This window comes from Aedes albopictus, chromosome 3 (genome assembly GCF_035046485.1).
Source record: "Aedes albopictus strain Foshan chromosome 3, AalbF5, whole genome shotgun sequence".
Classification (NCBI taxonomy): Eukaryota; Metazoa; Arthropoda; class Insecta; order Diptera; family Culicidae; genus Aedes; species Aedes albopictus.
The window spans coordinates 49,844,525-49,855,517 of NC_085138.1; the positions used below are offsets into that span (position 1 = coordinate 49,844,525).

Consider the following 10,993-nt stretch of genomic DNA (forward strand, 5'->3'; position numbering starts at 1 on the left):
GCTCCAGTAGGTGGCACTAGTGATCACGAAACATTGTGCTTTGACAGGTGTTTCGTCAACAGCCATTGCCAATACTGTCGCATTCGTATCTTGAGAATCCGACTACATAGAGAAAAATTATATTCAGCAAAGTTGATCAGGGCATCAATAGCTATCCGATAGTGAACTAGTTGGTTCTAGGTTTATCCGTTAGATGGCGCTAGTGGGCTCTAAAAAAATAAACCTCTTTATCTCGAGAATCAGACTACATAGAAGAATTCTGTCTTCGGCAAAGTTGATCAGGACATCACCAGCTATCCGATAGTGAACTAGTTGATTGTAGGTTTGTCCGCTAGGTGGCGTTAGTGAGTCCTTAAAAATTTAAACCTCTATATCTCAAGAATCCGACTACATAGAAGAATTTTGTCTTCGACAAGGTTGATCAGGACATCAATTGCTATCCGATAGTGAACTAGTTCGTTCTAGGTTTATCCGTTAGGTGGCGCTAGTGAGTCCTTAAAAATTTAAACATCTATATCTCGAGAATCCGATTACATAGAAGAATTTCGTATTCGGCAAGGTTGATCCGGACATCAATATCTATCCGATAGTGAACTAGTTCGTTCTAGGTTTATCCTTTAGGTGGCGCTAGTGAGTCCTTAAACATTTAAACCTCTATATCTCGAGAATCCGACTACATAGAAGAATTTTGTCTTCGGCAAGGTTGATCAGGACATCAATAGCTATCCAATAGTGAAATAGTTGGATCTAGATTTATCCGTTAGGTGGTGCTAGTGAGTTCTAAAAAATTTAATCCTCTGTATCTCGAGAATCCAACTACATAGAAAAAAATCGTGTACGGCAAAGTTGATCTCAGGACATCAACAGCTATTCGATAGTGAACTAGTTGATTGTAGGTATGTCCGCTAGGTGGCGCAAGTGGGCTCAAAAAATTCTGAATTTTTGTATCTTGAAAATCAGACTACATAGAAGAATTTTAATATCTCATCTTCGACAAGGTCGATCGGGACACCAAGAGCTAACCGATACTAAACTAGTTGGTTCTATGTTTATCCACTAGGTGGCGCTAGCGAGTCATAAAAATTCTTAACTTCTGTTTCTCAACAACCAGAGTACATAGAAATATTCTGTCTTCGGCAAAGTTGATCAGGGCATCAAGAGCTATCCGATAGTGAACTTGTTGGTTCTAGGTTTATTCGTGAGGTGGCGCTAGTGAGTCCTAAAAAAATAAATCTCTGTATCTTGAGAATCCGACTACATAGAAGAATTTCGTCTTCGGCATGGTTGATCAGGACATCAATAGCTATCCGATAGTGAACTAGTTGGTTCTAGATTTATCCGTTAGGTGGCGCTAGTGAGTCCTAAAAAATTTAAACCTCTATATCTCGAGAATCCGATTACATAGAAGAATTTCGTCTTCGGCAAGGTTGATCAGGACATCAATAGCTATCCGATAGTGAACTAGTTCGTTCTAGGTTTATCCGTTAGGTGGCGCTAGTGAGTCCTTAAAAATTTAAACATCTATATCTCGAGAATCCGACTACATAGAAGAATTCTGTCTTCGGCAATCTCGATCAGGACATCAACAGCTATCCTATAGTGAACTAGTAGATTGTACACACCAAATTTTTTGGAACGTTTCCAGCACAAAAAAAATCAGCAAAATAAATTGCTGAATTTCAGCAAAATTTTTGATGAATTTCACCACAGCGTTGCTGATCAACTGTCAAAATTGCTGGATGGTTCAGCAAGTTGAAAAATAATTGCTGATATTCAGTAAATTCGTATTGCTGAATGAAATCAGCACAAAAAAAAATCAGCAAAGTTTGCTGAATACCAGCAAACAAAATTTGCAGTGTAGGTTTGTCCGCTAGGTGGCGCAAGTGGGCTCTAAAAATTCTGAACTTCTGTATCTCGAGAATCAGACTACATAGAAGAATTTTGACTTCGACAAGGTCAATCAGGACATCAAGAGCTACCCTATAGTGAACTAGTTGGTTGAAGGTTTGTCCGCTAGGTGGCGCAAATTCTAAACAAATATTGATATATTTTTTTATGCAACAAGTTGCAAAATGATGATTTTTTCAGCACGAGTCGTACATTTATCCAACGAGGCTTGCCGAGTTGGATAAATACGACGAGTGCTGAAAAAATCGAGTTTTGCAACGACTTGCATACAACATTTTTTGTAATTGCTAAAAATACCCATTCAGTATAATCCTTGGTATAATCTTGTTTCACGCACATGTATCAAGACGAACCACGTGGTAAGCATTCATGCTCGTCAGCGTGGTGCTTTTGTTTGATCAGGTATGCTATGATAAGGCAGGTGTCAGAAATTTGCAAACTCCCGTCGTCGTCATACCGCACCATGGGCAAGAGGAAAAATAGCTTCTGCTGCTGATTCTACGCCTGATCTGCAGACTTAATCTGAATCTGAATAGTCCTGATTCGTATTCGAGCTGATCAGAGGATGTAGAAGTAGCGGCTGCGTCTAAGGTAGCCTCGAAAGTTATCAAAATGTGGGTTCTGGCAAAGGTGCCGAAAAGTGCTACTTTTCAGCACTCTTAAGAGTGCTGAAAAGTAGTACTTTTCGGCACTTTTGTTTTAGTGAAGAAAAGTAGGCCGTTTTAACATTACAACCGCGAGAGAAAAGTAGGGGAAAACGCAACGCAATTACAAAAAAGTAGTTTTACGATGAAATAGAACTGCATGGCTGCTGATTGAACCATGTCTCGTGTCCGTAGAGGACCACCGGTCGTATTAGCGTTTTGTACATGGTGCATTTGGTGCGTAGGTGAATCTTTTTCGACCGCAGTTTCTTCTGGAGCCCGTAGTAGGCCCGACTACCGCTGATGATGCACCTCCGAATTTCACGGCTCACGTTGTTGTAAGCCGTCAGTAAGGATCCGAGGTAGACGAATTCCTCCACCACCTCGAAAGAATCCCCGTCTGTCGCAACATTGCTACCCAGACGGATCCGGTCGTGTTCGGTTCCGCCTAGCAGCATGTAATTTGTTTTTAAGGCATTCGCCACCAGTCCGACCTTTGCTGCTTCGCGTTTCAGGCGGGTATACAGCTCTGCACCCTTCCAAATGTTCTAGCGATAATGTCCATGTCGTCCGCAAAGCACACAAATTGACCGGATTTAGTGAATATCGTTCCCCGGCTATTTGGAGTTTTCGAATGAATGCTAAGATAATCTTTCGCTCTGTACTAGATAACGGTGTGTGGCGGGAGAGGGTGATCCACGTGCTGGCAAAGCCAGAAGGATACGGTGGGCAGGATATACTACTAGAATGCCGAATATCAACCCATTTTATATAGAAATTATTAGAATGATGCATATTGAAATGCCTAAAAACTGTTGAAAACTATTCATTTATAAACTACTAGCAGATTGTTTTAGTTATTACTAATGTAATCCATTTCTAGAACATTTCAAACTGTAACTTTTTTATTAGGAGAATATCAACTATGATCAGTCATCTAAAATAGATTTACATAGCTCATAATAATAAGGTAGCTGCGCAAAAAAAAATTAAAAAAAATATTTTTTCAACGTTTCACGTGAATATGCCCCACTGTGTATTAAAACAAAAATTTCACCGTAGATTTCCGTTTAAATGACTGCAATAACTTTCTTTTATGGGGTTGAGGTACTCCAGAAAAAATCAGACATCTACTGTGATTGTGGCATAATTCGGGCGTTAATGGGTTAATAAGCTTATCATTATCAAACATGCCGAGCAAGTGAAGGAGATATTCAACTCCAAGTTGAACATCCTTCGGGCTCTAAGTGGACGCTTCTCTGAAGCTTCTCGTGGTACATTTACTAGACTAGCCGAAGCAATGTGTATTCCTAGCATACTTAACGGATCTGAAATGTGGAGCAGAGGTAATACCGCAGTGCTGAAAATTCAAGAATTACAATACAATGAGGTGTTAAGAATCTGCTCGGGCGCTTTCAAGACTTTACCATTAGCTTCTCTGCTGGTGGAGTATGCAAGGACTGCTGCATCTGGTAGCGTAGGACCTGGCTACTAAGGCTGTGCGTGCCTTGGAAAGGACACTACCTAAATACCTGGTGGGATACCGGTAGTTCAGTGTGATTCGAGCCAGTGCCACGATCTTACGTCGCCGAACCTCCAACCTCGTCTATGTCAAAGATCATGGAATGGGAACATCCCATCGAGATCGAGTGGCGAGTGAAAGACGCATGCGAGGTTGGTACGGTATCAATCCTAAAGTAGCTCTGACTATCTTCAGAGACATTGCAGCTTAGTATCAAGATAGGATTAATGCGGCGTTCGGTTATCCAGTTTATGTGGTACTTCTTAAGGCCTATGCATTGCAGCAAGTCGGAAACCATGCAAACGGGTCTCTGGCCGTAGCATTCTCGGACTCTGCGAGTTGTCTGTCCACCGAAGAACATGGCAAGGTTGGACGCACGTGGTTGATCGAAGTGCAAGGGTAAATATACGAACACAACCATTGTCTGGGTGCCTGGACACGCAGGCAGCCCAGGAAATGAGGCTGCCGACGCTCTAGCAAATCAGGAGCGTCATGCTCCACAGAAGGTAACTGCGGTTCCTCTCTGAGACGCAACCCGCTGTATCAGCCAGACCTCGAGGTATATGTTAAATGAAACCTGGTAATGCAACTGGGAAGCTCTTCTGTGCAGGATGAAAAAACGACACACAAAAGTGCAGGTATTTTGAAAGTTTATGATTAAAAAAAAATAACCCAAATTTTCTAAGAAGTGTATACTTTTCAAAAACTATACAAAAATATCCCCGGAAATTAAATAAACATTTCCCAAGATTTCTAAAATTGTTTCTGGGATTTCTACCAGATTTCCTTCCTGGATTTCCGCAGAAGTTCTACACGAAATAACTGTTGGAGTACTTGCCAGGATCCCATGAGGTTTTCAGAGTTCCTCCTTGGATGTCCTTAACATTTCCTCTCGGGATTACTCTTAGAACATTACTCCGAGATGTCTCATTCTTTCTCAGGATTTTTTTTTCAGTTCCTGTCGAGAATTCTTCACTTAGCGGAATTTCTCGCAAGATTTCACTAAGATTCCTTCGGATATTCTCCTCGAATTTCTCATAAGGAATTTCGTAAATTATCCCAGGAAATATTCTGAGAAAACCCGATGGAAAATCCCTTCAAGAACTTTGGGAGTACCAATTGAATAAATCAAGAAATAAATTACTGAAGGAATATCCAGAATCTCGGGGTAATTTCCGGTACTGGGAACAATCCAGAGAAAATATGAAAAAAAAAAATAATATTAAGTTGATCATTGCAAGAAAGCTGGTACAACTACGTGGAAAAGCCAGGCTTTGAAAGGAATTAGGGGATGAATTCAGTGTGAAATACCAGCATTAGCTCCTGTAGAAATCCCAGAAGGCACTCCGAAAAAAAATCCAAGGAGAAAGTCCAGGGTAAATTCAGAAAAACTCTGAGAGACATCCCAGGATCAACACCGGAAGGAATCTTCTAAGAGAAGTTCCAGGAGAAACTCCGAAAAAAATATCAGGTAAAACTTCAAAATTGATCCCGCGAGAACCTTAAAGAAATATCCCAGCTGAAACTCCTGGAGAAAAACCAAGAAGATACTCTTGAAGAAAGCTCACATACATTTCTTAAAGAAATTACAGAAAAAACTTCGGGAGAAATCGTGGGAGCAACTCCTGCATAAAATTCGTGAAAAACGCTTTAAGAAATCCTTGGAGGCACTCTAGCAGAAATCGCAGGAATAACTCCTGAACCAACTCTGACAGAAATTCTGGAAAGATCTCCTGGGGAAAATCCAAGACGAACACCGGAAGCAACCGTGTGAAATCTGCAAGAGGAATCCCGAGAGAAATTCTAGGAGAAAATGCGTGACAACTTTTACGATTCCGATTACGATCCCGATCAGTGAAGAGAATTGTCAGACAAAAGAGGCACCAAACAAAAGACAAAGAAGACGCGGCGATTACTCCTTATCCCAACTGGTAACAGATAATGACATGATCTCGAAATTTATTGTTGCAGACAAAACGGAAGCTGAATTTGTTGTGTACTTTTCAACTCGTGACTAATCAATTATTACTAACCCAAAATCGAATTTTTTTTTTGATGATACATCTTTAGCAGCGTTGCAGTGTTTACCGACTTGAAGTTACCGCTCGAAAATAACAATGCAAGGCTTAAAAATCTCTAAACTCGTGGTGCACGATGTTTGTCCTATGCTGTTCAAGTTGGGACAAACCTATGTCGCATTGGGTAGAATGTCACAACAAATTCAGGTTGCGACATTGTCGTTATTGTTGCGCGATGGTTGGATTTTGATTCACTGATCCCGATAGAAATTCTTATAGGGAATTTGGTATAAATTTCGGCAGAAATCCTACGAAAATGTCTGAGCAAAATGCAGGAGGAACTTCGGGAAAAATCACACGAAAAGTTGTGGGTGCAATACTCGGAAGAAATTCTGTAGCATCCCCGTGAAAAACTGCAAGAGAAATCGATCGGAATTCAGTAATCCTGGGGAAAAAAATGCTGGAAGAGGAATACGAAAGTATACCTATCCGAGAAAAATTGTGAGAAAGGAGGTATTTCTAAAGAAGTTCTAGAAAGAAACCTTGACGGAATTTCTAGAAAAATCATTGTAACGGAATATTTTTGGTGTTTAACATCCACTTCCACGTGAAATTTGTCGCCACTGTTACAGTGTTGAGCTAGCCTTCTCAATTCGGCATACAAGATACTGTCCCATTTCCTGTTCAGCAGACCGAAATCATCTCATGAAACCTTCTTCGGAGAATACCATACTCGTTTTTGTGAGGGCCGATCAACGATGGATCAGATGTTCAACCTGCGGATGATCCTAAACGAATTTTAGGAGTACAACTTGCAAATTCACTGTTTACTGTTAACTCTTGAGCATTCACGTTTTCGGCCACCCTCAGCCGAACGTGCTTTTTTAAGAGTTTTTAAGGTGCGTTTACTCGGTACACGACGCGACCGATCCCGGGTGTATTGATTTTTAGCAGCGTACGATTGATTCAGTGAGAAGAAATTGGCTGATTTTGAGAACATGGTTTTCCAGCGAAATTGACTAATCATAGTTAGTCTAAACTAACAGCTCAACGATGAGCGGCACAATATCAAGCACTGATTGAGAAAACACAATTAGTATTGTTAATTGGTTGGTTGAAACAATCTATGTAGATCTTCTGAACAGTTTTCCTCTTATTACTGCGATCTTGTTGATGTACAATCATCGTAAATCTTTTTACAATACAATCAACTCTAAACACTCATTGAACAAATCTATCTAATATACATTCGGTTTGATCCGTATCCAAGAAGATGGTCTATTTTTGTCCCATTACGACATAACCCCTGATTCGACAACAAACATCACTCACAATCACCAAACCATCGAAACTGTCTTCACTGCTCCGCAATTTTCTACTCGGACACTTTTCCAACCGAAGAATTCGCCTCCGGTATCTCCAAATTTTCCAACATTGAAAACCACTTATCAACTCTTTTCCACACACACGCCGTACGCGAGCGACGTTGATTATACAGGGATCCTTCACAGCGATGTCATTGGATGTAACTTTCTCGAAAGTTGTTGAACTTTTCAACTTCTGCCCAGCGGTGGCACCGACTTTCAGGAATCCGGTTTTTCGCACCAACAACCACTATTTTTTTTCTCTTCCTTTCCGATGAGTATCTTCCTCTTGCACAACATCAAGCACACCGGCACAGGACTATGCAAAAATGCACCACCGAGACTGTACGCACTTTCTGGTATTTCTTAATCACTATGTGCGCACTCCTCGCGATCTCGCCCCGCGCCGATCACTTCAACTCGATCGACTTTGGGGGTCCCCTCCGTGTGGCCCGTCGATCACGATCTCTTCCAGGAATTTCCCGCTTGCAACGATAATTCTTCCGCCTTCACACAGAATCCCTTTCGCGCGCGATCGCGAGCACTCCCTCACTTCGCCTCGAACGCGCTGAAATGATAATAGATCACCGATCGATCACTGCGCGCCAATCTTTCACTTTTCACTCGGACCGGACGGTAGAGCTTTCGATCTCAACAACCACCAAAACAACACTGATCGTGCTTTACGCTGCCGCGCACGTTCGGTTTGTGGTGGATTAGCGACCGCCGCCGCCTAGATTGGGGTTCAAATCATCAAGCTCTCTCTCAAACTCGCGACTCCCTTCCAGCAGCCGGACTCTCGATCTCGACTCGCGTCTCGCGCCTTCGATGGATCACACACTCTTTCGGATTCCAGCCAGAGTTTTGTTGGCGTTGCGCGAGCACACAAGAGTTGTCTGACACTGCCGTCGATCGCGATAGAGGAACTAACCCGCACCGTGGTACAGGTCGAAATGGTGAGTTCGGTTGGGTTCGATCGCGGTCGCAGTCCGACCGAAAGGTATGGGCAGTCAAGTGGATCGGTTGGTTGAAGTTATGACGGCACGCGGGAGCTTTTCCCACAGCTCTGCGCTCTGGCTGGTGGTAACTCACTCTCTTCTTGGGAACCCGCTCTTTTTCGACTTGTGGTTCGCAAGCCACATGTGAATGGAAGGGTTGTTTGGACGTTCTCCAACCTGTGGTGGCTTTTGGCACCGTCGTCGTTGCCATATCGGTCCGGCCCGATATGTGAATTGCAGGCATTGCAATTTTGAGGAATCAAAATGACTGTTTTAGATTTGTTTCTAGTTTCGTAAACTATATAAGTATGAACAATTCCTCCAGGATTTTTTCCGTAGCTTGCTGCAGTGATTCCGTTATGAATTCCTCCAGAGACTTTTTTAAAAATTCATCTTGGGATTCCACCAGACATTTTTTGGGAGATTTGTTCTGGGATATCTTTAAAGGTTCCTTCAGTGATTGTTCAAGTGCTGTTTTCGAGGTTTCCTTTCAAGGAAGCAACAATTATATTTTAACCATTCGCATGCCAATGACGTAACATTAAAATGGAATGGTAACTTCCTTGGAAAGCGATATCCGTGGGTAATTGAGTGATCAGGTTCACCCCACTGATCAACTACACCCCAGTTTACGGTATTCCTTCAATAATTCGTCCAGAAATTACTGCAGACATGGATTTCTTCAAATTTTTATCAAGAAATTCTTCCAGGAATTCGCAAAGCAAGCTCTCGTAAGATTCCCTAAGCAATGCCTCATGAGATTGTTTCCGGGATTCATCATAGGGTTTCTTCACAAATTTCTCCAAGATTCCTCAAGAGATTCGCCTTGGTATTCCTTCTGTGATTCTTTCAGAAACAACTTCCAGGATTATTTTGAAAATGCCTCCGAGAACTCTTCTTGGGATTCTTCCAGAAACTCCTCCAGGAATTAATCTAAGACTTTCACCAGGAACTGCTCAGAGATTCCATTAGGAATTGCTTTCAAGCTTCCTCCTGGGGTTTCTTCAGTTACTGCTGCAGAGATTGCTCCAAAAGTTCCTCTGCGTACTCTTTTTAAGATTGCTTCAGGATTTCCTCTGAAATATCAGCGATTTCTTCAGTACTTCATCCTAGGATTTGAGCATGAGCATAGATGACCGTACAATTCGTAGTTGCTACTCCGTGATTGACCAGAACAATCGAAATTGCACAAGGAACCAACAAACGGAGCTTGGGAGTAGCTACCGCTCTCAATGTGCTTTTTGGAGAATTCCAAACTTTATTAAGTCAATAACGGCACCGGCCACGTCCTCACGGTTATCGAGGAGGGGAAGGAATGTTAGTGTGACGTACGTTGCTACTAGAGAACGAATTCCTACTGGCATGTCTCCATCAGGAATTTATTCAGGGGTTCCTCAAGGTATTCCTTCAGGAATTCCTCTTGGGATTGCTCTTAGCATTCCTCCAGGAGTTCCTTTAGGAATACCTCCACAATACCAATACAATATTTCTCCAGAAATTTCCCCAAAAAATCCTCTAGGAATTCCTTCGGAAATTTCCCCAAGCATCCCTCCCGGAGTTTATTCAGAAATTATTCCAAGAATTTCTCCAGCGATTCCTGCATGAATTCTTTCTGAAATTCTTCTAGGAATGCCTTCAAGGATTTCTTCAGGAATCCTCCAGGAAATTCTCCAGGGCTTCCTTCAGAAATGCCCCCAGAAACTCCTCCCAGAGTTTATCCAGGAATTATTCCAGGTATTCCTCCAGGCATTTCTCTAGGGACTCCTCCGGCAATTTCACCAAGAATATTTACAGCAATTCCAGGAATTTCTCCAGAAAATCCTTCATGGATTCCTTATGAAATTCTTTCGGGAATTCCTCGAGGTTTTTCTCCAGGGGTTTCCTCCGGGATTTCTTCCAGGATTTCCACCAGGAATTCCTCTGGGAACTCCTCTAGGAATTTCTTCAGAAATTTCTCCAGGGATTTCTCTTACGATTCTTCTAGAGATTCCTACAGAAATTTCTCCGACGATTCCTTCATAAATTCCTTCAAGAATTTCTCTAGAAATAGTTCCCGGGAAATTTCTCTAGAAATAGTTCCCGGGATATTTCTCTAGGCATTTCTTCAGAAATCTTTCCAGAGACTCCTCCCAGAATTCCTCTAGAGATTCCTCCAGGGTTAATTCGGGGATTTCTTCAAGAATTCCTCTAGGGATTTTTTCAGGAATTTCACCTGGGATTCCGTTAAGAATTTACCCAGAAGATTCTCCAACCTTTCCTCCTAAGGTTCCTCCAGAAATTGTTTCAGGGATTCCTCCAGCGATTTTTCCAAAAAGTCCTCCAGGAAGAATTTCTCCAGAAATTTATCTAAGAATTCCTCCAGGAATTCCTCAGGATGTTTCTTTTCCAGGGTTTCATCGCAGATTTCCTCCTGGGTATTCCCCAGGAGTTCATCCAGGGATTCCTTCAAGATTTCCTCCAGAATGTGCTCCAGGCATTCATTCAAGAATTTCTCCAGGGAGTCCTCCAGGAAATTCTCCTGGAATTCCTCCAGATTCCT

The 10,993-nt window shown here is 42.1% G+C and overlaps 1 protein-coding gene across 2 annotated transcripts in view; it reads right to left on the bottom strand.

Annotated features, from left to right (window-relative positions):
* The window catches only part of LOC109417380 (tyrosine-protein kinase CSK), a 204,292-nt gene extending 193,759 nt beyond the window's left edge, over window positions 1–10,533 (bottom strand). The window contains exon 1 of one of the 2 annotated variants that reach the window (XM_029870372.2): window positions 7,425–10,533. The gene's annotated coding sequence lies outside the window, so the exon portion shown is untranslated. The remainder of the gene's footprint in view (window positions 1–7,424) is intronic. The other variant, XM_062856873.1, reaches the window with a different exon arrangement.
* Window positions 10,534–10,993: the final 460 nt, after the last annotated feature.